The sequence below is a fragment of the Macrotis lagotis genome, chromosome 3 (genome assembly GCF_037893015.1).
Source record: "Macrotis lagotis isolate mMagLag1 chromosome 3, bilby.v1.9.chrom.fasta, whole genome shotgun sequence".
Taxonomy (NCBI): domain Eukaryota; kingdom Metazoa; phylum Chordata; class Mammalia; order Peramelemorphia; family Peramelidae; genus Macrotis; species Macrotis lagotis.
Window position 1 is genome coordinate 148,775,383 of NC_133660.1, and position 26,951 is coordinate 148,802,333.

The 26,951-nt window shown below is 35.8% G+C and overlaps 2 pseudogenes; both read right to left on the minus strand.

Moving 5' to 3' along the window:
- LOC141519227 (large ribosomal subunit protein eL6 pseudogene) overlaps window positions 1-23,219 on the minus strand; it is a 37,656-nt pseudogene extending 14,437 nt beyond the window's left edge.
- Window positions 23,220-24,646: 1,427 nt separating this feature from the next.
- Window positions 24,647-26,122, minus strand: LOC141519228 (large ribosomal subunit protein eL6 pseudogene; annotated as a pseudogene).
- Between the last annotated feature and the right edge of the window lie 829 nt (window positions 26,123-26,951).

The following is a 26,951-nucleotide window of genomic DNA, read 5'->3' on the forward strand; positions in this document are numbered from 1 at the left end:
CATCTGAAGAAGAAAATGATGTCAGAAGAACAACAAAGAAAGTCTCTAAGGAAAAAAAAATAATTCAGTATCAACCCTACAAGAATTGGCAAAATTAATCAAGATTAAAAATCAAATGAGAGAGGCATCTAGGTGGCACACCAGACCTGGAGTCAGGAGGATGTGAGATAAAATCTGGTCTCAGAACCTTAATAATTACCTAATTGTTTGACCTTGGGCAAGCACAATCCCATTGACTTAAATACAATTTTTAAAAATCAAATGAGATTTATGAAGGAATTTGATGAAAAGTCCTGTCTTTTCTCCCAGTGTTCTCAGGGTTCAGACTTTGTCTGGAATTGGGACTCTCCCTTTTGGTTTGCTATCCAGATAACAAATCCTGTTTCTGTTGTCTAGTTGTCAGGACCTGGGCAATGCTGCGGCTGAAAGTCTTTTACTGTGTTTTCGGGTTCTCCCATCTACCTGGGCTATACTTCCCCTTTGCCTGGGAAGAGACACTGATGATCCTCCATGATGTCTACAACTGAACCTTTGTTTTGATCTCTCTTCATTTTTTAATTTTTTTGTTTTTTGTGGGATCTATAACTTTAATGTCTCCATAGAGGCTTCATTTAACTTTGTGCAGGGGAAAAGCTCTGGGAGCATGCTAACTTCACACTTCCATCTTGACTTCACCCCTAAAGTACTGTCCAATTCTTGTTTTATATTTCAATATTTTTGTGCTTCTTTTTCAAAACCATTAGCTATCTTTTCTGAATGTTCTCATATCATTCTCATTTCTTTTCGCAAAATTTCCTCTATCACTCACATTTGATTTTTAATTTTTTTAGCTTGTAGCAATTCTTGTTGGGTTTTACTGAATTCATTTTTTCCCTTTGAGTCTTTGCTTGTTGCTTTTCTGACATCATTGTCTTATTCAGATGTAACTAATGCTAGCTTTTTTCCCCTGATTTATTTATTTATTTATCTAGTAAATTTGTTTTTATTAAAGATATTATTTGAGTTTTACAATTTTTCCCCCAATCTTGCTTCCCTCTCCCCACCCCACCCCCCACAGAAAGCACTCTGTCAGTTTTTTCTTTGTTTCCATGTTGAACCTTGATCCAAATTGGGTGTGATGAGAGAGAAATCTTATCCTTAAAGAGAAGAGAAGTCTAAGAGGTAACAAGATCAGACAATAAGATATCTGTTTTTTTTTCCTAAATTAAATGGAATAGTCCTTGCACTTTGTTCAAACTCCACAGCTCCTTATCTGGATACAGATGGTACTCTCCTTTGCAGACAACCCAAAATTGTTCCCGATTGTTGCACTGATAGAATGAGCAAGTCCTTCAAGCTTGAACATCACTCCCATATTGCTGTTAGGGTGTACAGTGCTTTTCTGTTTCCACTCATCTCACTCAGCATCAGTTCATGAAAATCCCTCCAGGTTTCCCTGAAATCCCATTCCTCCTGGTTTCTAATAGAACAAAAGTGTTCCATGAATTACATCTACCACAGTTTGCTAAGCCATTCCCTAATTGAAGGACATTTGCTTGATTTCCAATTCTTTGCCACCACAAACAGGGCTGCTATAAATATTTTTGTACAAGTAATGTTTTTACCCTTTTTCCTCATCTCTTCAGGGTATAGACCCAGTAGTGGGATTGCTGGGTCAAAGGGTATGCACATTTTTGTTGCCCTTTGGGCATAGTTCCAAATAGCTCTCCAGAAAGGTTGGATGAGTACACAGCTCCACCAACAGTGTAATAGTGTCCCAGATTTCCCACAACCCTTTTAACAATGATCATTATCCTTTCTGGTCATATAGGCCAATCTGAGAGGTGTGACGTGATACCTCAGAGAAGCTTTAATTTGCATTTCTCTAATAATTAATGATTTAGAGTAATTTTTCATATGGCTATGGATTGCTTTGATCTCCTCATCTGTAAATTGCCTTTGCATATCCTTTGCCCATTTGTCAATTGGGGAATGGCTTTTTGTTTTGAAAATATGACTCAGTTCTCTGTATATTTTAGAAATGAGTCCTTTGTCAGAATCATTAGTTGTAAAGATTGTTTCCCAATTTACTACATTTCTTTTGATCTTGGTTATATTGGTTTTATCTGTGCAAAAGATTTTTAATTTAATGTAATCAAAATCATCGAATTGGTTTTTGGTGATGTTCTCCAACTCTTCTGTAGTCATAAACTGTTCCCCCTTCCATAGATCTGACAGGTAGACTAGTCCTTGATCTTCTAATTTGCTTATTGTATTGTTGTTTATGTCTAAGTCCTGTAACCATTTGGATCTTATCTTGGTAAAGGGTGTTAGGTGTTGGTCTAATCTAAGTTTCTTCCATACTAACTTCCAATTGTCCCAGTAGTTTTTATCAAAGAGGGAGTTTTTATCCCAATGGCTGGACTCTTTGGGTTGATCAAACAGCAGATTACTATAATTGTCTCCTGCTTTTACACCTAGTCTATTCCACTGGTCCACCACTCTATTTCTTAGCCAATACCAAACAGTTTTCATGACTGATGCTTTATAATATAATTTGAGACCGGGTAGGGCTAAGCCACCTTCTTTTGCACTCTTTTTCATTAAGCTCCTGGAAATTATTGACTTTTTATTTCTGCATGTGAATTTACTTACATTTTTTTCTAAGTTGTTAAAGTAATTTTTTGGAATTTTGATTGGTAGGGCACTAAACTGACAGTTTAGTTTTGGTAGAATTGTCATTTTTATTATATTAGCTCTACCTATCCATGAGCAGTTGATATTTGCCCAGTTATTTAAATCTAATTTAATTTGCGTGAGAAGTGTTTTATAATTGTTTTCAAAAAGATTCTGAGTCTGTCTTGGCAAATAGACTCCCAAATATTTTATATTGTCTGAGTTTAATTTGAATGGGATTTCTCTTTCTAGCTCTTCCTGCTGATTCTTGCTAGACATGTATAAAAAAGTTGAGGATTTATGAGGGTTTATTTTATAACCTGCAACTTTGCTAAAATTGCTAATTGTTTCCAGTAGTTTTTTAGATGATTTCTTGGCATTCTCTAGGTAGATGATCATGTCATCTGCAAAGAGTGAGAGTCTTGTCTCTTCCTTCCCAATTCTAATTCCTTCAATTTCTTTTTCTTCTCTAATTGTTGATGCTAAAATTTCTAATACAATATTGAATAGTAGTGGTGATAATGGGCACCCTTGTTTCACCCCTGATCTTATTGGGAATGCCTCTAGCCTCTCCCCATTGATTATAATGCTTATTGATGGTTTCAGATAGATACTGCTAATTATTTTAAGGAACAGTCCATTTTTTCCTACACTCTCTAGTGTTTTTAATAGGAATGCATGCTGCATTTTGTCAAAAGGTTTTTCAGCATCTATTGATATGATCATATAATTTCTGATGGGTTTGTTGTTGATATAATTGAGTATACTAACAGTTTTCCTAATATTGAACCAACCCTGCATTCCTGGAATAAATCCTACTTGATCATAATGTATTATCCTAGTGATTACTTGTAATCATATTGCTAAGATTTTATTTAGGATTTTTGCATCTATATTCATCAGGGAAATAGGTCTATAATTTTCTTTCTCTGTTTTAGTTCTTCCTGGTTTAGGTGACAGTAACATATTGGTTTCATAGAAAGAGTTAGGCAGAGTTCCATCTTTCCCTATTTTTCCAAAGAGGTTATATAGGATTGGAACCAATTGTTCCTTAAATGTTTGGTATAATTCACTTGTGAATCCATCAGGCCTTGGAGATTTTTTTTTAAGGAATTCAATAATGGCTTGTTGAATTTCTTTTTCTGAGATAGGTTGTTTAGGTATTTAATCTCTTCTTCATTTAACCTGGGCAACTTATATTTTTGTAAATATTCATCCATTTCACTTGGATTATCAAATGTATTGGCATAGAGTTGGGCAAAATAATTTCAAATTATTACTTTAATTTCCTCCTCATTGGTGGTAAGTTCACCTTTTTCATTTATGATACTAGCACTTTGGTTTTCTTCTTTCATTTTTTTAATCAAATTGACCAGAGGTTTATGAATTTTATTCATAATACCAAATTTTGGTTTTATTTATTAATTCAATAGTTTTTTTGCTTTTGCTTTTATTAATTTTTCCTTTAACTTTTAGAATTTCTAATTTGGTATTTAATTGGTGATTTTTGATTTGTTCTTTCTCTAATTTTTTTAGTTGCATGTATAGTTCATTGATTTCCTCTTTCTCCAATTTATTCATATAAACATTTAGAGCTATAATACATCCCCTGACAGTCTCTTTGAATGAATCCCATAGGTTTTGGTATGTTGTTTCATTGTTATCATTATCTAGGATAAAATGGTTAATTCTTTCTATAATCTGTCTTTTGGTCCACTCATTTTTTAAAATGAGGTTATTCAGTTTCCAATTTGTTCTGGGTCTATATCTCCTTGGCCCATTATTGCATATGACTTTTATTGCATTGTGATCTGATAAAGATGTATTCACTATGTCTGTCTTTCTGCAACTGATCATTAGGTTTTTATATCCTAGTACATGGTCAATTTTTGTATAAGTTCCATGTACTGCAGAGAAAAAGGTATATTCCTTTCTATCTCCATTCAGTTTCTTCCATAATTCTACAATATCTAATTTTTCTAAAAATCTATTTACCTCCCTAATTTCTTTCTTGTTTGTTTTATGATTCAATTTGTCTAGATCTGATAGTGGGAGGTTGAGTTCTCCCACTAATAGAGTTTTCCTGTCTATGTCTTCCTGTACCTTTTTCAGCTTCTCTTCTAAGAATCTGAGTGCTGTCCCACTGGGTGCATATATATTCAATATTGAAATGACTTTATTGTCTATGGTACCTTTTAGGAGGATAAAGTTTCCTTCCTTATCTCTTTTAACACTATCTATTTTTGCTGCTGCTTTGTCTGAGATAAGGATTGCTAACCCTGCTTTTTTTTACTTTAGCTGAAGCAAAATCTATTTTGCTCCAACCTTTTATGTTTGCTCTATATTTATCTCTCTGCTTCAAATGAGTTTCTTGTAAGCAGCATATTGTTGGATTCTGGTTTTTAATCTGCTCTTCTATTCGCTTACATTTTAAGGGAGAGTTCATCCCATTCACATTCAAGGTTATGATTACTAATTCTTTATTGCCTTCCATGCAATCATCCCCCTGTTTATATTTGTCCCCCTTCCCCCCTTTTATCCATATTTCCCAGTATTTTTTTTCTGAATACCACCCCTTTCAGTGTGTTTGCCCTCCTGTATCACACCCTCCCCTTTCCCCTTTCCCTTTTCCCCTTTTTCCCTTCCCTTCCTTTTGCTATTTCCCCTTATTTCCCCCACTCCCCTTCCCTTTCTCTGTCCCCCCTCCCCTTTTCCCCCTTTTAATACTTGAAAGGTTAGATGTTTTATATATTAACTGAGTATGTGTAGGTTGACTATAAGCCAAGTCTGATGAGAAGATTCAGGTGTTTCTCCTCTGCTCCCTTCTTCCCCTCTATTACCATAGGTTTTTTGTACCTCTTTTCCCTATTCATTCCCCTCCCTCCTCCCATCTCTTTCCTGTCCCCCTTTTTAGGGAGGTAGTATTTGTTTTTTAGACCATTATATCTAATTCATAGAAAATTCTGAGTGTCTGTCCCTTCTAGTTCAGCATATTCTATTGAATAGAGTCAAAATTCCAGAGAGTTATTAAAGTCTTTCTCCCAAGTAGGGTTAAAGCCAGTTACATCCCATTAGATAGCAGTCTTATGGATAGGTCATGAATGTCTGTCATTTCTGGCTAGGTGTATTCTCTCTGTTAGAGTTACATTTCTCAAGTTTTATGAGAATCTTTTTGCCACATGATGGGATATAGCCAGTTTCAACTTACTGGATTGCCTTTTTTTTCCCTTTTATTGCCCCCCCTCTTTTTTTTACTTTTTCATGTGACTCTTGAACCTCCTGTTTGATGTCCAAATTTTCTGTTTAGCTCTGGTCTTTTCATCAGAAATTTTTGGAATTCTTCCATTTTGTTTAATGTCCATCTTTTTCCATGGGAGAGAAGGCTCAGCTTTGCAGGAAAGTAGATTCTTGGCTGCATTCCAAGCTCCCATGCTCTTCAAAAAACCTCATTCCAGGCCCTTTGATCCCTTAAAGTTGATGCAGCCAGATCCTGAGTGATCCTTACTGTGGCTCCTTGATATTTAAATTGTTTCTTTCTGGCTGCTTGCTGGATTTTCTCTTTTATCTGATAATTCTGGAATTTGGTGACAACATTCCTTGGTGTTTTCTTTTTAGTATCTTTTTCTGGTGGGCATCAATGTACTCGTTCAATAAGTACTTTGCCCTCCGATTCCATGATATCAGGGCAGTTTTCCATTACTAGATCCTGTAATATTAAGTCCAGGTTTTTTTTCTCTTCAATGTTTTGAGGAAGTCCTATAATTTTCAGGTTGCCCCTCCTCGATCTATTCTGGAGATCAGTGGTTTTGTTGATGAGGTATTTTACATTTACTTCTATTTTTTTCCTACTTTTTGATTTTGTTTAACTTTCTCTTGCTGTCTCGTGGAGTCATTAGTTTCTCTGGACTCCATCCTTTTTTGGGGGGGAGGAGTTTTCTTCATTAACCTTTTTCAACTCCTTTTCCAATTGGTCAATTCTACTTTTGAAAGAGTTTTCCATTTGACCAACTGAGTTTTTGAGAGAATTATTTTGTTTTTGCATTTGCTCATTTGATGATCTGAGAGATTTATTCTCATTTTGTAATTGTCCAATTGATGATCTGAGAGATTTATTCTCCTTTTGTCTTTGTCCAATTGTACTTCCTAAGGTTTGGCTTTCTTGTTGCAAGGTATTAATTGTCTCTTCCAAATTTTTAAGCTCCTTCCTTATTTCTTCAAGGAAGTCTTTCTGTGCTGGAGACCAGATTGTATTCTCCTCAGAGGTTTCAGGTCTCTCTGACTTGGGGTCTTTCCCTTACAGGAATTTTTCTATGGATCTACCTTTCCGATGACCCTTCTTCATTATGCTAAGACCTTGAGTTGGGGAGGGGCTGGTTCACAGGGGCTTGGGATTGGTAAAGGCTTTACTCACTGAGTGCAGTTTCTCTGGCTGGCCAGTAAGAGGTGCTGGTTGTTTTCTCTGGAGTGTCTGTGATCTTGGTTGAGAGGCCTTCTCCCTTTGCTTGAAGGGAGGAGTTGGAGCTATTGAATTCTTTTGCCTTCAAACAATGGTGGGCTTTACCCTGGCCTGAGGTCATTCCTCAGCTGGGCTGGTTCTTCTGCTCACACACCTGGGCCTGAGGCTGAAGTACTTTGCATTTGTTTGGGAAGAGGCCTCAATCCAATGGAGGCATGAACTCAGAATTTCTCAGACATGAGTATCCCATGGATGGTGTCCTCAGCTCTCCTGCACCAGAAATCTCCCCCCAGGCTGGTCCCCAAACTCCAGGGGGACAGCACCAACACTAGTGCCTCTGCTTCCCCATGTTTCTATGTTTCCCCTTTTGTCCAGCCCCACCACTAATCCAGCAGGTCTGGCTCCCAGGTCCTCAAACTCTAGGTTCCAGTTCAGCTGCTAATCTGGCTGACCTGAGGCTGATTCTCCCTCTGAGCCCAGACTCACCCACCCGAATTTGGGCAAAGCTGCTGCGGGAGACAAGTCCTCAGGTAGATGTTCTTTCTCCTGGCTTTTCTTTTTGGGTTTTGTGGGTCAGATTTCTTTTAAGAGGTTTGTTTCATGTGATAGATGGGGAAGAGATCAGAAGACTTTAGAACTGTGCTTGTCTTCTCTCCGCCATCTTGGCCCTCTAATGCTAGCTTTTTAATGTTCATATTTTTTTTCGCTGTTTATTTTTCCAAATAATTTCTTGACTTTGAACTTAAATGGGTACTGAACAAGTCTTCTGGAATTTGGCCATTCTTTTCATATCAAATTCTGGAGGTTTGGAAATTTTCAGTGGTTCCAAAGTGGTTTAACCCAGGAAAAGATGTGATTACTGTTCACTTTGTTTGGGCTCTAGACATTAGCCAGGAGGGTTTTTTGATGCCTTAAATTTCAATAATAGTGCTTTGCATGTACCCTGATCCCTTGGGACTGCAAGGAATGCTTCTTGTCTGTGTCCTTGTTAGCCCACTGCCCATAGATATTTTGTGACTATAAGCATGCCTTTCTTCCCTAGAATTTGACCCAGAATCATGTATAAGCACTGGACTTACTAAACAGGATCTTAGTCTATATTCAATGCTAGCAGAGTAGTCTTTGGTTATCTCATTCTGACCAGTTCTCAGATCTCTTCGCTATCTCTGGATTAAGAACTCCGAAAGCAACTGCTGTTTTTCCTGGTGCCAAATACAAGTTCTCCCAGTTGATCTGGTCACCATATGCTATGCTCCTCTGTTATAGAATTCTCCTTATGAATTCCTAAATTCACTTAGATTGGGAAAATGTAGTTCTGCCATTCCAGAATTTAATTTGAGGAATCATCCTTAAATTTCTTGAAGGAGAATGTTAGGAAAACTCAACTACTTTTATTCTGACATTTTGATTCCATCCCTGGAAATCTCTCTCTCTTTTTTAAAGAAAGATATTAGTAATTTTGTGTTTTAAAAATTTTCCCCCATTCTTGCTTCCCTCCCCCCACACCACCCACAGAAGGCATTCTGTTAGTCTATACATTGGTTCCATGTCATACATTGATCTCAGATGAATGTGATGACAGAGAAATCATATCCTTAAGGAAGAAAAATAAAGTATGAGATAGGAAAATGACATAGCAATATAATTTTTTTTCTAATTTGATAGTTATAGTCTTTGGTCTTTGTTCAAAGACCATAATTCTTTTTCTGGATACATATGGTATTCTCCTTTGCAGATAACCCCAAAATTTCCTTGTTTGTTGCACTGAAGGGATGAGCAAGTCCATCAAATTTGATCATCACCCCCATATTGCTGTTAGGGTGTACAGTGTTTTTCAGGATCGGCTCATCTCTCTCAGCATCAGTTCATGCAAATCCTTTCAGTCTTCCCTGAATTCCCATCCCTCCTGGTTTCTAACAGAACAACAGTGTTCCATGACATGCATATACCACAGTTTGTTAAGCCATTGCCCAATTGAAGAATGTTCACTTAATTTCCAATTTTTTGCTGCCACAAACATGGCTGCTGTAAATATATTTTGTACAATTTATGGTTTTACCATTTTTAATAATCTCTTTAAGGTATAGACCCAGTAGTGGTATTGCTGAGTCAAAGGGTATGCACAATTTGTGGCCCTTTGGGTTTAGTTCCAGACTGCTTTCAAGAAAGGTTGGATTAGGGGTGGCTAGGTGGCATAGTGGATAAAACACCGGTCTTGGAGTCAGGAGTACCTGGGTTCAAATTTGGTCTCAGACACTTAATAATTACCTAGCTGTGTGGCCTTGGGAAAGCCACTTAGCCCCATTTACCTTGAAGAAAACCCTAAAAACAAAAAGGTTGGATGACTTCACAGCTCCACCAACAATGTATTTGTGTCCCAGATTTCCCACATCCCTTTCACCATTAATCATTGTCCTTTCTAGTCATAATGTCATAATGTCCAGTCTGAGAGGTGTGAGATGGTCTGCCTTGGCAGTTAGATTCCTAGTTATTTTATTTTGTCTGAGGTTACTTTGAATGGGATTTCTTTTTTTTTTTTAGCTCTTTCTGTTGTATCTTGCTAGTCATATATAGAAAAGTTGAGGATTTACGAGAGTTTATTTATTTTTATATCCTGCTACTTTGCGAAAGTTGCTAATTAGTTCTAGTAGTTTGTAAGATGACTTGTTGGGGATTCTCTAGGCATACCATCATGTCTTCTGCAAAGAGTGAGAGTATTGTCTCCTCCTCTATTCTAATTCCATCAATTTCTTTTTCTTTTCATGTTGCTGAGGCTAACATTTCTAATACGATATTGAATAATAGTGGTGATAATGGGCATCCTTGCTTCACCCCTGATTTTATTGGGAATGCCTCAAGCTATCCCCATTACATATGATGCTTGTTGATGATTTCAGATAGATACTGCTTATTATTTCAAAAAACAAACCATTTATTCTTACACTCCCTAGTGCTGTTATTAGGAATGGCTGCTGTATTTTATGAAAACCTTTTTCAACATCTATTAATATAATCATATGATTTCTTATAGGTATGTCATTGATATAATTAATTATACTAACAGGTTTCCTAATACTGAACCAACCCAGATTCCTGGGATAAATCCATAACTTGTTGTCACCATTTTGCTAAGATTTTATATTAGATTTTTTGCATCTATAGTCATCAGGGATATAGGTCTAAAATTTTCTTTCTGTTTTAACTCTTTATGGTTTAGGTATTAGCACAATATTGGTGTCCTAGAAAGAGTTAACAGAGTTGCTTCTTCACCTATTTTCCCAAAGAGTTTATATAGAATTAGAAACAATTGTTCCTTAAATGTTGATAGAACTCATGTGTGAATCGATCTGGCCCTGAAGATTTTTTCTTAGGGAGTTCAATAATGGCTTGTTGAATTTCTTTTTCTGAGATAGAGTTATTTAGGTTTTTAATTTCCTCTTAATTTAAGCTGGGAAACATTTTTTTGTAAATATTCATCCATTTCACTTAGAATGCTAAATTTATTGGCATAGAGTTGGGCAAAATAATTCCAAATTATCACTTTAATTTCTTCCTCATTGGTGGTGAATTCATCTTTTTCAATTATGATACTAGCAAATTCATTTTCTTCATTTTTTTAAATCAGATTGATCAGAGGTTTAACAATTTTACAGGGTTTTTTTCAAAAAACAGATCTTGTTTTTTTTTAAATTAATTCAATAGTTTTCTTGCTTTCAATTTTATTTATTTCTCCTTTAATTTTTAGAATTTCTAATTTGGTATTTTATTGGGGCTTTTTAATTGTTCTTTCTCCAATTTTTTTTACTTGCATATTTAGTTCATTGTTTTCTTCTTTCTCTAATTCATTCATGCAAGCATTTAAAGATATAATTTATCCTCAGACAGGTGCCTTGAGTACATCCATTTGTTGCTTGGTCCACTCATTCTTTAAAATGAGGTTATTTAGTTTCCAATTAGTTCTGGGTCTATATCTCCCTGGCCCAATATTGCATATGGTTTTTATTGCATTATGATCTGAGAAAGATATATTCACTATTTCTGCCTTTCTATAATTGATCATTAGGTTTTTATGTCCCAGTAAATGGTCAATTTTTGTGAAAGTGCCATGTACTTCAGAAAAAAAGTATATTCCTTTCTATCCTCATTCAATTTCCTCCATAGATGTATGATATTTAGGTTTTCTAAAAATCAATTCATCTCCTCATCTTCCTTTTTTCTGTATTTTATGATTCGATTTATCTAAATATAAGATTCGGGAGATTGAGGTCTCCCATTCATAGAGTTTTGCTGTCTATGTCTTCCTGTAGCTCTTTCAACTTCTACTGTATGAATTTAGATGCTGTCACATTGGGTGCATATATATTTTTTATTGAAATTAATTATTTTCTTTGGTACTTTTTAGGAGGATATATTTTCCTTCCTTATCCATTTTAAAACTATCTATTTTTGCATCTCCTTTGTCTGAGATAAGGATTGCTACCACTTTTTTTTTCACTTTAGCTGAAGCAAAATATATTTTACTCCATCCTATTACCTTTACTCTATAGTTGTAAGCAGCTCATTATAGGATTCTGGTTTTTAATCCACTTTTATATTTGCTTTCATTTTTGGGGAGAGTACATCCCATTCACATTCAAAGTTATAATTACTAATTCTTTTTTTTTTAGATTTTCACAAGGCAAATGGGGTTAAGTGGCTTGCCCAAGGCCACACAGCTAGGTAATTATTAAGTGTCTGAGACTGGATTTGAACCCTGGTACTCCTGACTCCAGGGCCAGTGCTTTATCCACTGTGCCACCTAGCCACCCCTATAATTACTAATTCTTTATTGCCCTCCATGCTCTCTTCCTTCTATTTATATTTCCCCCCTTTTCCCCTTTATGCATATTCCATGGCCACTTTCAGTGTGTTTGACCTCTTATATCAACCCCTCTCCCTTTTCTTCCCCATTCCCTTTTTCCTGTTCTTCCCTTACTTTTATTAGTTCCCCTTTTTCTCACCTTCCAGTTGCCCCCTCCCATTTTCCCTTTCAATGCTTGAAAGATAAGTTTCTTTACTTGATTAAGTGTGTCTAACTTAACTTTAAGCAATTCTGATGAGATGAAGATTCAAGTGGTTCTCACCTCCTCCCTTCTTCCTCTCAATTATAATAGGTCTTTTGTACCTCTTGATGTAATGAGATTTATCCCATTCAGTCTCTCTCCAACCTCCCTTCTCCTTACTACCCCCCTTTTTAAGGAGGTATTGTTTTTAAATCATTCTACTGAGTCACAGTAAGGTTTTTGAGTGTCCATCACTGCTGGCTATGTATAGTCTCTCTAATTGAGTTACAAATCTTAAGAGTTATGTGAATCTTTCTCCCAAGTGGGTATATAGCCAGTTTCATCTAATTGTATAGCAGTTTTTTTAAACTTTTCATGTGTCTCTTGAGCCTCCTGTTTGATGTCCAAATTTTCTATTTAGCTGCTGAGTTCACTCAACAGAAAGAGATTAATGCCCTTCCCCAGACCCCAGCCCAGTGTTTGTCACCTAAAACCCTGCTGCTGAGGATCTCTTTAAAGAGAAAGTAAACAGCATCCCCTACTGACTGGCCCCCTGGAATTACTAAGCTAAGTGAACAAAGCCTCTAAGGATCTTCAAAAGCAAACCTCTGAGAGTCAGCTATTTCATTAAATGTCTATGTTTTTCATAGTAGAGAAGGCTCAGCTTTGCTGGGTAGTGGATCCTTGGCTGCATTCCAAGCTCCCTTGCTCTTTGGAATATCTCATTCCAGTCCCTTCGATCCTTTAAAGTTGCTGCATCCAGGTCTTGTATAATCCTTACTGTGCCTCCATGGTATTTAAGTTTTTTTCTTTCTGGCTGCTTTTAGGATTTTTTATTTTATCAGATTGTCCTGGATTTTGTCCACAACATTCCTTGGTGTTTTCATTTTAGGATCTCTTTCCATAGGGGATCAATGTATTCTTTCAATAACTATTTTGCCCTCTGGTTCCATATCAGGGCAATTTTCCATCACTAAATTCTGCAAAATAAGTCCAGGCTTTTTTTTCTCTTTAATGTTTTCAGGAAGGCAAATCATTATCAGATTCTCCCTTCTTGATCTGTTCTTGAGGTCAGTGATTTTGCTGATGAGATATTTTACATTATTTTCTATTATTTTATTTTGTTTAACACAATCTTGTTGACTCATGAGGTCATTAGTTTCCGGAGATTCCATTCTATTTGTTTTTAGACAAGAAGATTTTTCTTAATTTTTCTTTTGCAACTCCTTTTCCAGTTGAACCATTCTATTTTTGGAAGACTTTTCTATTTGCCCAAATGTAATTTTGAGAAAATAATTTCCTTTTTGCATTTTCCCCATTTAGGATGTGGGAGAGTTGTTCTCCTTTTGTATTCATCCAATTGCACTTTCCAAGGATTTTTTTTTCTTGTTGCATGATGCTATTTTTCTCTTGCAATGTGTTAATTTTCTCTTGAATTTCTTTTTCCATTTTTTTCAATTGATTTTTAAACTCCTTCCTGATTTCTTCAGGAATTGGGCTGGAGACCAATTCATATTCTCATCAGTAGTGCTACATCTCTCTGGGATAGAATCTGTCTTTTCTAAGTATTTTTCCATGGGACCCTTTTTTCTCTGACCTGTTTTTCATCTTTTGTTGGAGGAGGGGAGTTGGCTCTTAGAGATTTGCTTTGAAGATCCTAGAGGCTTTGTTCACTTGGCTTAGTAATTCCAAGGGCCAGACAGTGGGGAGTGCTCATTGCTTTCTCTGTAGTGAGGTCCTCAGTGACAGGATCTGAGTTGACCTTGAACACTGGGCTGGGCCCTGGGGAATGGAGTTAATCTCTTTCTATTGTGTGAATTCTTTTGCCCTGAGGAGATGTGGGGGTTGTTTATTGTTTATCCTGGGAAAAGGGCTCTGCTGAAAGTATGGAGCTCAGGTCCCTGGCCCAGGTATTTGTTCTCCAGAGAGCTCTGAAACTCTGTGCTGGAACTGACCCTCCCTTAGCTCCTCTCCCCCGACCAAAGACTCTGCAGCTAAAGCTCAAGCCCTCCACTCACCTAAGTCTCTATGACTGAGGCTGACCCTCTGGCTTTCCCCAGCTGCCATCCCCAGCACTGACTCTCTGCCTTTGTCTCCTGGTTTGCCTATGGTCCCCTGAGACAGAACTTCTTGGTAGGTGTTCTTCTCCTAGCTTCTCTTTCTGAGTTTTGTTGATCGAATTTCTGTTAAGAGTTTTCTCTCATGTTATTTCTGAGGGGAAAGAGAAATCACTTATAGTGCCTGGCTTCTCTCCACCACCTTGGCCACAAGTCTGGCATTTTTTTCAAGTCTCTCTCTTTTAACTAAGAAGTTTAAATAAAACTTGATCACTTCTCTCATAAAAAAGTACATGGAAAAATGATATTAACCAATACACTTCATATGAAAATGATTGAGAAATAAGTACCAGATTATGATATAATTATACATTATGTATTGTAATGTAATGTCAATAAATAGACAGCTATAATGACATAATTGAATACTAAAAATCAACTTCATAACTAAAGTACATGGTGTAATTGTTTTTTATGGAAGAGTTCTGGATATTTTAGAAAATGACAATTTCAACACGAGTAAGCATTATGATGTGGCAGTCAAAATATTAATGTAAAAAGGAATGATTTCTAGATATAGTAAGGTGACAATTTTTCTTTAATTTGCCCTGTTCAGAGAATAGCAAAAATATTGTATTCAGCTTCATCTTACATGTGAGTTAATTATTGTAAACATGTTGAAATGATTCATGAATTATCACTCAGACAGTAAAAATCAAAACCAAGGTTTAAAGTGCAGTTCTTTGACTTCAAATTCTATATCCTTCCAATTTTACAAAACTACATTAAGTTCATATCTTAAGAGAATTATTTAGGAATTCAGATAATGGTTATCCTGGACTTAGGTTCTAATTCCTCCCCTCTAGGAGAGATTCTAATTCTTCCCCTCTGGGAGGGGAGGAATAATGTCTATCTTTAAATATTTGAGAGTCTGGTAGAGCTAAGAGCACAATGGATAGAACACTGGCCCTTAGGTCAAAATGACCTGAGATCAAAACCTCTATCAGACACTAAATAGCTTTGTGACCTTAGACAAGTCATTTAACCCCAAATGCCTACAAAAATGTATTTGAAAATCTATTATAACATAGTTAGATGTGTTTAATTTCTTCACAGAAGTTAGAAATTACAAGGAAATGGTAAAAGTAGCAAAGAGAGCAAGATAAACTTATCGTTAGGAAAAATTCCCTTAAAACTAGATCTACTTATTTATTATGAGTATTATGATTCTTATGATTCTTATGATTCTTCTTATTACTATTATTATTATTATTTGGATTTTTTCAAGGCACTTGGGTTGGGCCATGGCCTAAGGTCAGATCTGAACTCAGATCCTCCTGACTTCAAGGCCAGTGCTCTATTTCAATGTGCCACCTAACTACCCCAATAGTAAATCTCTTTAAATGTAGGTTGGAATTTCTTGAGAGTAGGAGGTTCTCCCTTAATGAAAGCTTTTAAGATGTTGTTAAGTGACAACTTTTCTAATAAATTATAAGGTGGATTCTTAATCTGTGTATGGGTTGGACTAAACTGTTCCTAAAGTCAATTCAATGGAGCATGTATAAAAGATAATGGTTTAAGAAATATAGAAAACAAAGCAAGAGAGCTTAAAAATTTGGTACAAAATTCAGATATGAGAATTTAAGGAGGAAAGCAATGTTCAAGAGAGAGTGATTAATATTGCAAATGTCTCAGAATAAGGAGTTGTGTTTTCTCAGTCAAGTCACTTAACTTCTGGTGTATAACTTCCTTATTTGTATAGAGAGGAATTATGGTATTTTCTAACTATAAGTTTATGATCCTAAATAAGACCTGGATAGTTAATGAAATTTACTCCACCTTCTATGATCCTAAGTTGCTTATGGTCTTTGAGAAGGATAGCAAAAATCTGCTAAAATAATTTAGTGTTGAAAAGATAACAGTATTATATGTTATATTCCTGAGTTCAGATATTTCCATCCTCTGTTCTCAGCCTCACATTTCATATTTCATAACAAAATACTTTTTATTAATGCTTATTATGAATAAGATAGAATCATAAGCCTCATTTAAATAAGATGAGACTTGGGCCAAAGCATTTTGTGAATTTTCACAGCGCAGCCATGGCTGATGATCTGGTTATCAAATTTTGCTTTCTTGATTTATTCTGTCTTTTCTCAAAGGTGCAACTGTGGAATATCTTTTAATAGCCACCCCATCATATTCTTTCCTTTTTAATATAATCAATTCATGCATGTATTTAAATGATACTTAAGCAAGAATTAAATCAAATTGAATCATTCCATTTTTAGATGTCAAACCTACTAAGGCACCTCAAATCACAAAATATGTGATTATGTAGTTACATAAATCTGTTATGGTGCTAAAAATAATTTATAGACTGACATTATAGTAAAATGACCTTAAGCCATTCCATTCTGAACTATAATAATCACATTACTAATAATAATAGCTCCAGGAAATGTATAGGTGTTCCTACAATAATCCATACTCATATGCTGGAAAAAATAAGGCAAATATACTTGCAATATTATTATTTATCTCTCATATAGATTTTTAGTATTTCTTGATTAAAGTCTCTTCATTTTTTTTCTTCAATTTGCACCTAGTCACAGGCTTTTTAAAATATACATAATTAGCCTCATCTTCAATGACTTATTCAGTACTGTAATAAGCCAAGGTATCTGACTTTGATTATTTCTTAGTGAGAGAATTTTGGCATTGCTGAAGATTTAAAGTAAATGGAGAAGACAAAATATTTTACTAACCTGAAGATGTGTCTATTATATCTATAGTCAGAATGTTTCCTAAATTAGTTGTCACTGTAAGAGATCAAATTTAGAGTTATGAAACTTCTCCTCCCCCCATTTCTTGACCCACAACATATTTGATTCATGCTGATTGTGGACAAGAACACTGGAAATTGTTTTCTCAGTAGCAAATATCAAAGTTTTGCTCAAATTAATAAAATGCTTTCAAGACTCATGTCTGGGAAGAGGAAGACCAACAACATATTTGAAGAAAGCAAAGACATGCCAATTGTAATGTTTTCTTAAGGTATCATATGGGATAACATCTTAACCTATAATCAGAAAAAAAAAGCAAATTAAAGAAGGGAATATAATGGGAATTACTTACATTAAAAATGAAATAATTACCTAGGCAGTCTTTCAGATATTTACTACTCAGTACCCAAATGGTTTTTGTTATTTTTTAGGGTCAAGTACTCAAACTAATAAACCAAGACTTGGTGAGCATGGGGATAAGAAAGCATGCTATATTTTTCTAGGTAGAGTAAGAAAACAATAGGCAATATCATTTAGACTAGCTCTATATGTATGATTTTGTGATTTCATGATTTACATATAAGCTATTTTACTTTTTGAAGAGTTAAACTTCTCTTTAACTGTGTTCTTGAAACTGACTTTTTACCTTATTTCTCATTCTTTAGAATTTAGCAGAATTTGGATAGACCATGAATGGCAATGGAAATGTATGATCAAAAACTCTTGTTTCTTCTAAATGCCCACAAGAATTGATAGTTGTCATGAATATGGCACTTGGTGTTCATACCATAAACTCAGTTTATGATCATATCATAAACTTTTTTATAACTATAGAAATTATAGAATCACCATGGATCATTCTGCTTACTTTTATTCCCTTATACCTTTCCTTTTTTTTTTTTAGGTTTTTGCAAGGCAAATGGGGTTAAGTGGCTTGCCCAAGGCCACACAGCTAGGAAATTTTTAAGTGTATGAGGCTGGATTTGAACTCAGATACTCCTGACTCCAGGGCCAGTGTTCTATCCACTGTGCCACCTAAAGAGTTTAAAGACAGAGTTGATGACAAAGCTCAGGGTTTGTTGTGGTACATAAATAAATTGAAAGACAATACCTAGGGGTCTGAAGGATATATTTGTAAAGCGCACACAGTAAGACTCAAGAGAACTCCTCCAAAGCAGAAGCAAATGTAAAGTTTTTTTGTTGGAGATATGGAGTTCATTTAAATGGTGTGGATACCTATTTCCTTCTTCATAATCTACCTCTAAAAATACTTAGATTTTTTTTTCTAAGTTTCTTAACCATTTTGCTGATATGCAATCATGACCATAATTTCGAAAGAAAAAGTCTGAATCCATATCAAAACTCGAAAATTTACAGAACCAAGGGTTAACTAGGAATAAGTCTGTAACCAGCAATAACAAGTCAATAAGTAGGTATCTCTATTAAATAGAAGGGGGCAAAAAAGATAATTAAAATGAGCATTATTTATCTTTTGCCCACATTTTCATTTATCACTTTTTCCCAATAATTCCATAAAGTAGATAGAAAAGTTATTAACTGATTGATTGCAAAAATTAAAAACTGACATGTTCATTTTCCATCATTCTATAAAAGAAAATTAAAATTTTGTTTGGAACAAAATTATTACATTTTTCTTAAATGGAATTGAGCAAATGTACATTAACAGATATAGTGGTGGCTTGAAATTGTTGTGTTTATATCTATAAATCATGAAAATTCTGGGGCAGCACCAATATTCCCTTCCTCTTTGAACTTCTCTGAAATCTATTTCAGGTGTGATGTTGGATATGGGTCTGTTGAACAACTAATGTTCCTCCCAGCAATGTATTTATTTTAGCAGTCAATCATAGGAAACATAAGTGGAAAGCAAAACATTTTAATTAAGTAGCATATCAAGATAAGTGACAAGAAAGATTTATTCTATATTCAAAGGAGTACCACAGAAAACCCCACTGTCAATCTGGGAAGGTTAAACACAAGATAACATATATACTAGGGTAAAACTCAAAGTAAAGGACTTTGATTAGGAGGGAGATACACAAAGCAAATATATATGAAGTTTATATTGGGGTGAATAATTATGTCAAGGTCAATGGAAAAAAATAAATATTCATTAAATGTCTAATATATCTCAGACACTGTGTTTTCCATGTATTATTTTATTTTGTCCTCATAACAAAAAAAAAAGAAACCCCTAGAGCTTGATTTAGTACTTGATTTAGTAGAAAGAATATGGTAATAGAGAGGTTGCTTCTAATGACTTATCATGATTGTCATGTTTCCTAAGAAGCATAGAGTTCATACCTCTAATTTTACAGATAAGGAAACTGAGACCCAGAGAAAGTAAATACCTTTTCTAGAGTTACAGACATATTGCATATTTCAGGTAGGATTTTAAACTTAGCTTGTATGGATTATATATATCCAGCTCTCTCTCAACTAAGCCAAGTTGTATTTCATTAATAAATACACTAGACCTACCACAGTTTCCTACTTAATCTAATTTATTGATTCCTTCCTAAGAGCCAGAATGCAGTAGTATTAATGACAAACAAAGGATGAGCAGGACTTCAACATAACTAAACTTCATTATATGAAAACTGAGCCATATATAGTTTATCTCATCTAAGAATCACATAATTAAAGATCCAACTACTGTAACTTCAAAGGCAGAAAAGAATCCACTGAGAAATTCAAAGGGGATAATGTTACATAATGTAATATAATGGTTATATTTGTTTTAAAGTAAACTCTTAGGATGTTGAATAGAATTTTCATTTCTCTTGGCTCACTGGTGGTTGATAGTTTACACATATATACACCAAGATTTCTGGCCCTCTACTGAATATGAGCACATTCTATCTGATGCTTAGCTCTATCTTTTGCTACAATTTCCTAAGAATAGGAATCAAATCTTTGTACTTTCTTGTTTAACTGTAAAAGAGAATCCAATGTTTTCTAGATATTGTTATACAGTGATTTCACAGTGATTGGAAACTCGATCTTTTGTAAATAATTTAATGAGTTTGGTTTGACTTGTATTTTTTCAATCACTCAAAAGCAATGCTTGATGGTCTTTTTTATGGGAGGCTGTGGTTTCTGGAAATTCACCAGCACAGAATATTTAATTTACAATGTGTAATAATGTAACCTAAGTATGGTTTATTCTATAGAGAGCTGGCCTCAAATATATCTGTATTATGTGCATGCAGACAATTTGTTTATTCTTTCAGTGCTCTAAGCAACTTTCTAAAATTTTAAGTAACAAAACATAATTGCACAGTTGGGATTTCTCTATGTCAAGAAAATGATGTTAGAAAAGTGAACATATTTTTGGTCATCATTTGTCAGCAGGTTATTTTCTTTGACTAATACTCTTCCTGATTAAAATGTAGAAAAATATAATTTAGAATCTAAAGGGAAGTTTTTTTGGGGGAAGGTTAAATACATTTGAACAAAGCTTGGTTCAGAATTAAAGAGTCTATATTCAAATCTGAATATTGGCACAGATTATTTGAATATCTTGATTAAGTCACTTAACTGTTTATGCCTCAATTTTATCTATTCAGACTTTCACCATATCTTACCCAGATTATTTTAGTGGTCTCCTAATTGATTTCCTGGTCTCAGATGTATCCTTTGAACAGCTGTCTCCTTGGGACACAGCTACCATCCTGGGAATACCACCAAAGAAATTTTCAAAAAGCATGGTTCTGTCCATTTTACTAACTTAATTTTTAAAAATTCAGTTATTACCCTTATCTCTTGATTCAAATTTTAAGCTCCATTTTTGTGGATTTAAAGTACTTCACAAAAGCCTTGCCAAACCCATCATTATAGTTTTCCATGTTTACTTTCTTTATGTGCACTCTTCATTCTAACCAATCTGATCTTTTTTACAGTTCCCTGTTTATGACATTCAATCTCCTATGTATGTTCTTTTCTATCAGCTGTTTAATAAATCTGAAATGTAACTGATCTTCATCTATGTCTCTAATATCACATAACTTTCCTTAGGAATACATTAAATTAGAAAGCTACCTATCTTTCTACAAGAAAAATTTCTGATTTTACTCCCAAAGCACTTGCACAATTGAATAATTTTTTTATTATAATGAAAAAATTAATCGATTGTTTCAAATTCTCTGGGAGAAGGGACAATCAATCTCCATTACCTGTCCCATTCTTACTTCTTTTCTCCTTTCTGCCTTCTAGACAGTGAGGTCTTTCAATTATTTTAGTAGCCTGTTAATACCAGGAAATATTTTTTCATCCTAAAATATTGAATAAAAGAATATTTTTGGAAGGAAGCAATAAGATCCCCTTCATGTTTGTGATCACTTTAATAGGCACATCCAGAGGCCTCCCAAGTCTATCTGGTCCCATTTACGTGATTCCCAACTGATCTTTGGTATCTTACAGATATTAATATCTCCACATCCTTGTATCAACCCATTCAGCTAGTTAAGTACACATAAGGTCTTTCTTGATTGTCTGTGGTTCTAAACGAATTCTCAGGAGCAATACTAGAATCTCTTGAAGGGATTCCAGGTTTTAACTTTTTTTATGGACAGAACCTTTTTTGTCTTAGCTTCTTCATATGTAAAATGAGATTGGCAAGGAAATGGCAAATCACTCAATTATCTCTTCCAAGAAATCCCAAATGGAGAATTTTCTCAGGAAGTTGACAAGACTGAAAAAAGTGACTGCACAGTTGACTCTTTTTTATAAGAAATATTTGTCAATATCTACTTTGATCTAAGAACTGCTCTAAGAGACAAAAAATCATGCAAAGGTAAAGTCTTAGTCATTTTAAAAGATTTTATTTTCTTGAATGCAGGAAATTATGCATTCAAATTACAGAGATAACCTGGAATATAATAAGTGTAGTAATATGGCCACAAAACCTAGATTTTTAGGAATCTTCTTGTGGCAAGCTAATATACAAAAGGTAGTAAGATTACCAACAAATTGATTGTCAATAATTAATGTTCAGGCTAATGTAGAATATGTGAACAAAATATTATCCTGCTTAACTAAAATGTCCCTGTTTTATTCCCAGGTTCTGCATAAGTAAATCCAAATTAAAAGCAACAAACTATCTTAATAGCATCAAACTTAATAGAGTTCTTCAACAACAATAGCAAATTGTTATTATTAAAAATATATCACCAGACTGGTCATCTTATTGTCACTTAGACATGATACTCAATCTTCTTTGTGATTTAGTGACTCTATCCCAGTACTGGAATTCCTTCCTCAGTTCTGAATCTTAGTATCTCAAGGAATAGGTTAAATTCCAATTTCAACATAAATCCTTTTCTGACCCCCTTAGAAGCTTATGTCATTTTCATGAAAATAAAAGAAACTTTTTTATCTATGATATATCTTTTTATATACTCCCCCTCCCCACCTTTGATAGAATGAGGTTCTTTGTTGACATATTTCATTTCTGCTTTCATAGATTCAAAATTTATCATGATTATAGACATGACCTTTGGTCTTTTGCTTGACCATAGTTTACACAAGTCCTTCTTTGGACACAGTTTGATTTACCTGTGCATGAAGAAGTTCTTATCAGTCTTGGTATTGAAAAACTGGCTTAGCTAGATACATTTAGAGTTATGAATGCAAAACTAGGAAACATCATCTAATTTATACCTAAAAGACTGGTAAGTTTTTTCTAATCACAGTGCTCTATGGGGAAAACAATATGGTTCAGATTAACTACTGAGTAAATTACCCTCCTAGTGAGACCTTGTGAGTCTGCCCAGAAATAAGAAGTAAATACGAAAGTGAAGAACCAAGAGTTCTACACTTTTTTTTGTTTGTGTGTTCCAATACCTCCAGCTCTGTTGTGGGTGAATCACATTCTTTATGATAAGTCCATCACAAAAGTTACTTTCATATTTTTCCATTGTTGTCATTGCTGATTGCAACTCGCTCCATTCATACCTCCCCACTGTCATATACCATATTTTCTCTCTCCTTTCACTCTGTCCCTCTTCTTAAATGTGCTGTAGGGTAGCTGAGCAGTGCAGCAGAAAGATCACCACCCCTGGGGCCAAGAATCCCTGAGCCTGCATACCACCCCTTAGGCCAGCAACCACCCGGTCCTGTGGTCCCAGACAGGCTATTCAATCCTAGTCCCTGGCAAGAAGTAAAAAAAGAAAGGGCATTATATCTGAAAACTCACCCACATGGTCTACCCTCTCCTCCATCACTCACATCCCCCCGTCCCCCTTCTCTCCTTCTTACTCTAGATGTCTATACCCCATTGAATATATATAGGCACCTCTGATGAGAGAAAAGGTTCCCTTATTCCCCCTTTGCCTTCCCTCCTTCCATATCATTGCAATAGCTCATTGTATTAAAAAAAAACTTATATGAAATATCTTAGCCTATTCCACCTCTACTCTCTCTTACTCCCATTATGTTTCCCTTTTAGTTATTGACTCCATTTTTACAATATATTATATCCTCAAAATCAGCTTTCTCCTGTGCTTCATCTATAAAAGCTCCTTCTACCTGCTCTATTAAATGAGAAGTTTCTCAAGAGTATTATCAGTATCATTTTTCTATCCAGGAATACGTGTAGTTCATCATCATTAAGTCCCTCATATTTTCCCCTTCTAAGATCAAACTTTCTGTTCAGCTCTGGCCATTTCAACAGGGACATTTGAAATTCCCCTGGTTCATTGAAAGTACATCTTTTTCCCTGTAAGAGGATGTTCAGTTTTGCTGGGTAGTTGATTCTCGGTTACATTCCAAGCTCTTTTGCCTTCCAGAATATTATATTTCAAGCCCTATGAGTTTTTAATGTAGTTGTTGCTAAGTCCTGTGTGATACTGACTGCAGCTCCATGATATGTGAATTGTGTCCTTCTGGCTGCTTGTAATATTTTCTCTTTGACTTGGGAGCTCTGGAACTTGGCTATAATATTCCTGGGGTTTTTTTTTTTTTATCTCTTTCCATGGGAGATTGGTGGATTTTCTCAATTTCTATTTTGCTTTCTGCTTCTAGGATATCTAGGCAATTTTCCTGTAGGAATTCTTTAAAAATGATGTCAAGGCTCTTTTCCTGATCATGATTTCAGGTATCTCCATAATTTTTAAATTGTCTTTTCTGAATCTGTTTTCCAGATCAGTTGTTTTTTCAATGAGATATTTCACATTTTCTTCCAATTTTTTATTCTTTAGGTTTTGAAGTATTGTGTCTCAATTTCTCATAAAGTCAGCAGCTTCCCTCAGTTCCATTCTACATCTGAAGGATTTCTTTTCCTCAGAGAGCTTTCTTATCTCTTTTATCCATCTGGCCAATTCTGCTTCTTTTTATTTTTTAGATTTTTTTTTTGCAAGGCAAATGGAGTTAAGTGGCTTGCCAAAGGCTACACAGCTAGATAATTATTAAGTGTCTGAGGCTAGATTAGAATTCAGGTACTCCTGACTCCAGGGCCAGTGCTCTATCCACTGCACAACCTAGCCGCCCCCCATTCCGCTTTTTAAATTATTCTTCTCCTCAATAACTTTTTGAACTGTTTTATCTATTTGACCCAAGCTAGTTTTTTATTTTTTTATTTTTTTTTTTCCACTATTCCAAATATTTTAATAAGAGTTCTCTGCAAGGCATTTAGGACACCAATTTGTGAGGATAAACTCCATTGGAGAGAGAGAGAGAATACAGAACACAGGTAACTGCGGAGCTGAGGAATTTTCTTGATTTTGGGCAGGAGCTGAGAGTCCACTGCTTTCTTATCAGCCTTGTGCTGCTCTGTAATCTCATATTTCTCTTTCTCTGTGTCAAAAATCTCCTCCTTCTTGGTGTCTGGGTTTACGGAGCCTCTTCTTCTTCTTAAAGTAAGCATCAGTAAGATGATTTGGAATTTTTACACCAGAAAGGTTAACCCTAGTAGAGGTGGCAATGACAAATTTCTGATGGGTCCTTGTAGAGGAACCCGATTGATGGTCAGAGGTCCAGCCACCAGTAGCAAACCACTAGCCAGCTGCTTCAGGAAAACCATGTGCTCACCCCTGTGGCAACCAGTGAGAATAATCAGAACTGTATCTGGGGTGATGCTAGAGCAAAGTTTCCTCACATGCTGGCTGAAGGGTTCTTTGCCATGACTTAGGAGTTTTCTCAGCACATCTTCAGTAGGGTAATACCTGGGCATTTTGTGAATCTTTACCACTTGGTTTCCTCCATTTTTATCACCACCAACTGGCTTTGAGATAGTAGCAGGCACCTTGTCTTTCTTTTTCCTTTCAATCTGGGTTTTTGATGCAGCATATTTCCGCTTGTACATGGCTCTGTGGGAATACACTGCAGACCTGGAGTATCTGCTGATCCCTCGGGCCAAGACTGGATTTCGACTGCAATGCTTTCAAGGTTTTTTCACCACCTTTTCAGCCCCATCTTTCTTTTTGGCCTTGAGAGAAGGAGAAAGAGTGTCCCAAGCTAGTTTTAAACATGTTATTTTCTTCAGCATTTTTTTTTTGATCTCCTTGACTAAGGTGCTGACTTTTTCAGGTTTTTCCTGCATCTCTCTCACTTCTCTTCCCAATTTTTCTTCTACTTCCCTCGCTTGATTTTCAAAATCTTTTTTGAGCTTTGTCATAGCCTGGGCCCAATTTTCATTTTTCTTGGAGTCATTAGTTGCAGGGGCTTGTCCTTCAGATTGAGTATTTTCATCCTTCTTGGGATCATAGACAATGTATTTCTCAATGGTGTTCCTATTTTTTCTCTTCACTCATTTCTCCAGCCTGTACCTGTTTTGGGAGTGCTTCCTGAGCTTTTGGGTATTATTGGGACCTATCCCTCCACAAGGATCTCAGTGTGTGAAGCTTTATCTTCCCTCCTGGTCTGTAAATGACCTCAAGCACACCCCCCTGCCATAGGTCTGAGGTGGCACTGGCGCTGTTGTTCTATTGGGGGAGGAGGCCTAGACTGTGATCAGCATCTGAATGTGGTCAGATACCCAGAGTCCTGTTCCAGGTACAGAGGACAGACCTCAGAAGTCTCTCTCCATTCCCCTACCTAGGCTGAGTACTCAAGTCTCCGTTGCCTGAGGGCTCCTGCTTACCAGCTCCGCTGGATCTGAGCTGCCATGGCCAGGCTTCTCACTGAGTGCCCTGAGGGCTGGGCTTTACCCCTTCACTCTGGCAGAGCACCCCTCTGCTGATCTTACAAGTTGTACTTGGTGCTCCCCAGGGTGTAGGTCAGGAAACTGCCCCTGCTGCTGTGAGCCACGGCTCCCAGGCACCCTGGGGCTGCCTCTGGGAGGCTGAAGTTCCTTAACTCTGGCATGCCACCTCTCTAACCCCACGGAGCAGAGCCTTTCTGGTATTTTCTAGGTTACTTTGGGCTGGAGAACTGTCTCACTGGATCCCTCTGTGGGTTCTGTCTCTCAAAAAATTAGTTAGAGTCCTTATTTTATAAGTTTTGAAATATTAGAGAGAGCACCTAAGAGAGGATCTTCTCCTGTTACCATCTTGGCTCCACCCCCTCTAACATCAAGAGTTCTTCACACTTGATTGGCATACTTATCCCACATTACATTGAAGCTATTATTCCTTTGTGATTCCATGGGATTATAGGGTGAAGAAATCACATGCTTGCATGCATATGAAGTAATAAACTGTTGGTGCCACCTCACCCATCATCTTTCCACAATATTCAGGATCATAATAAATGCCTTTTGATGAATTGGCTGGTTTCACTCAGAATAAGTCTTTCTTTGTTTAATGAGTAGTTCATCCACATAATCATATATAGAGTGGAAGAGTTAAAGACAAAAAAACCTTGGTTTGAATTCTGTCTTTTTACTGACTTTATAATCCTTCTATGCCATGTGACCTTTCAGAGATTCAGCTTTATTTTCTATAAAATAGAGATAACAATACTTATAATAAATATAGTGTGACTATTTTCTAAAGTT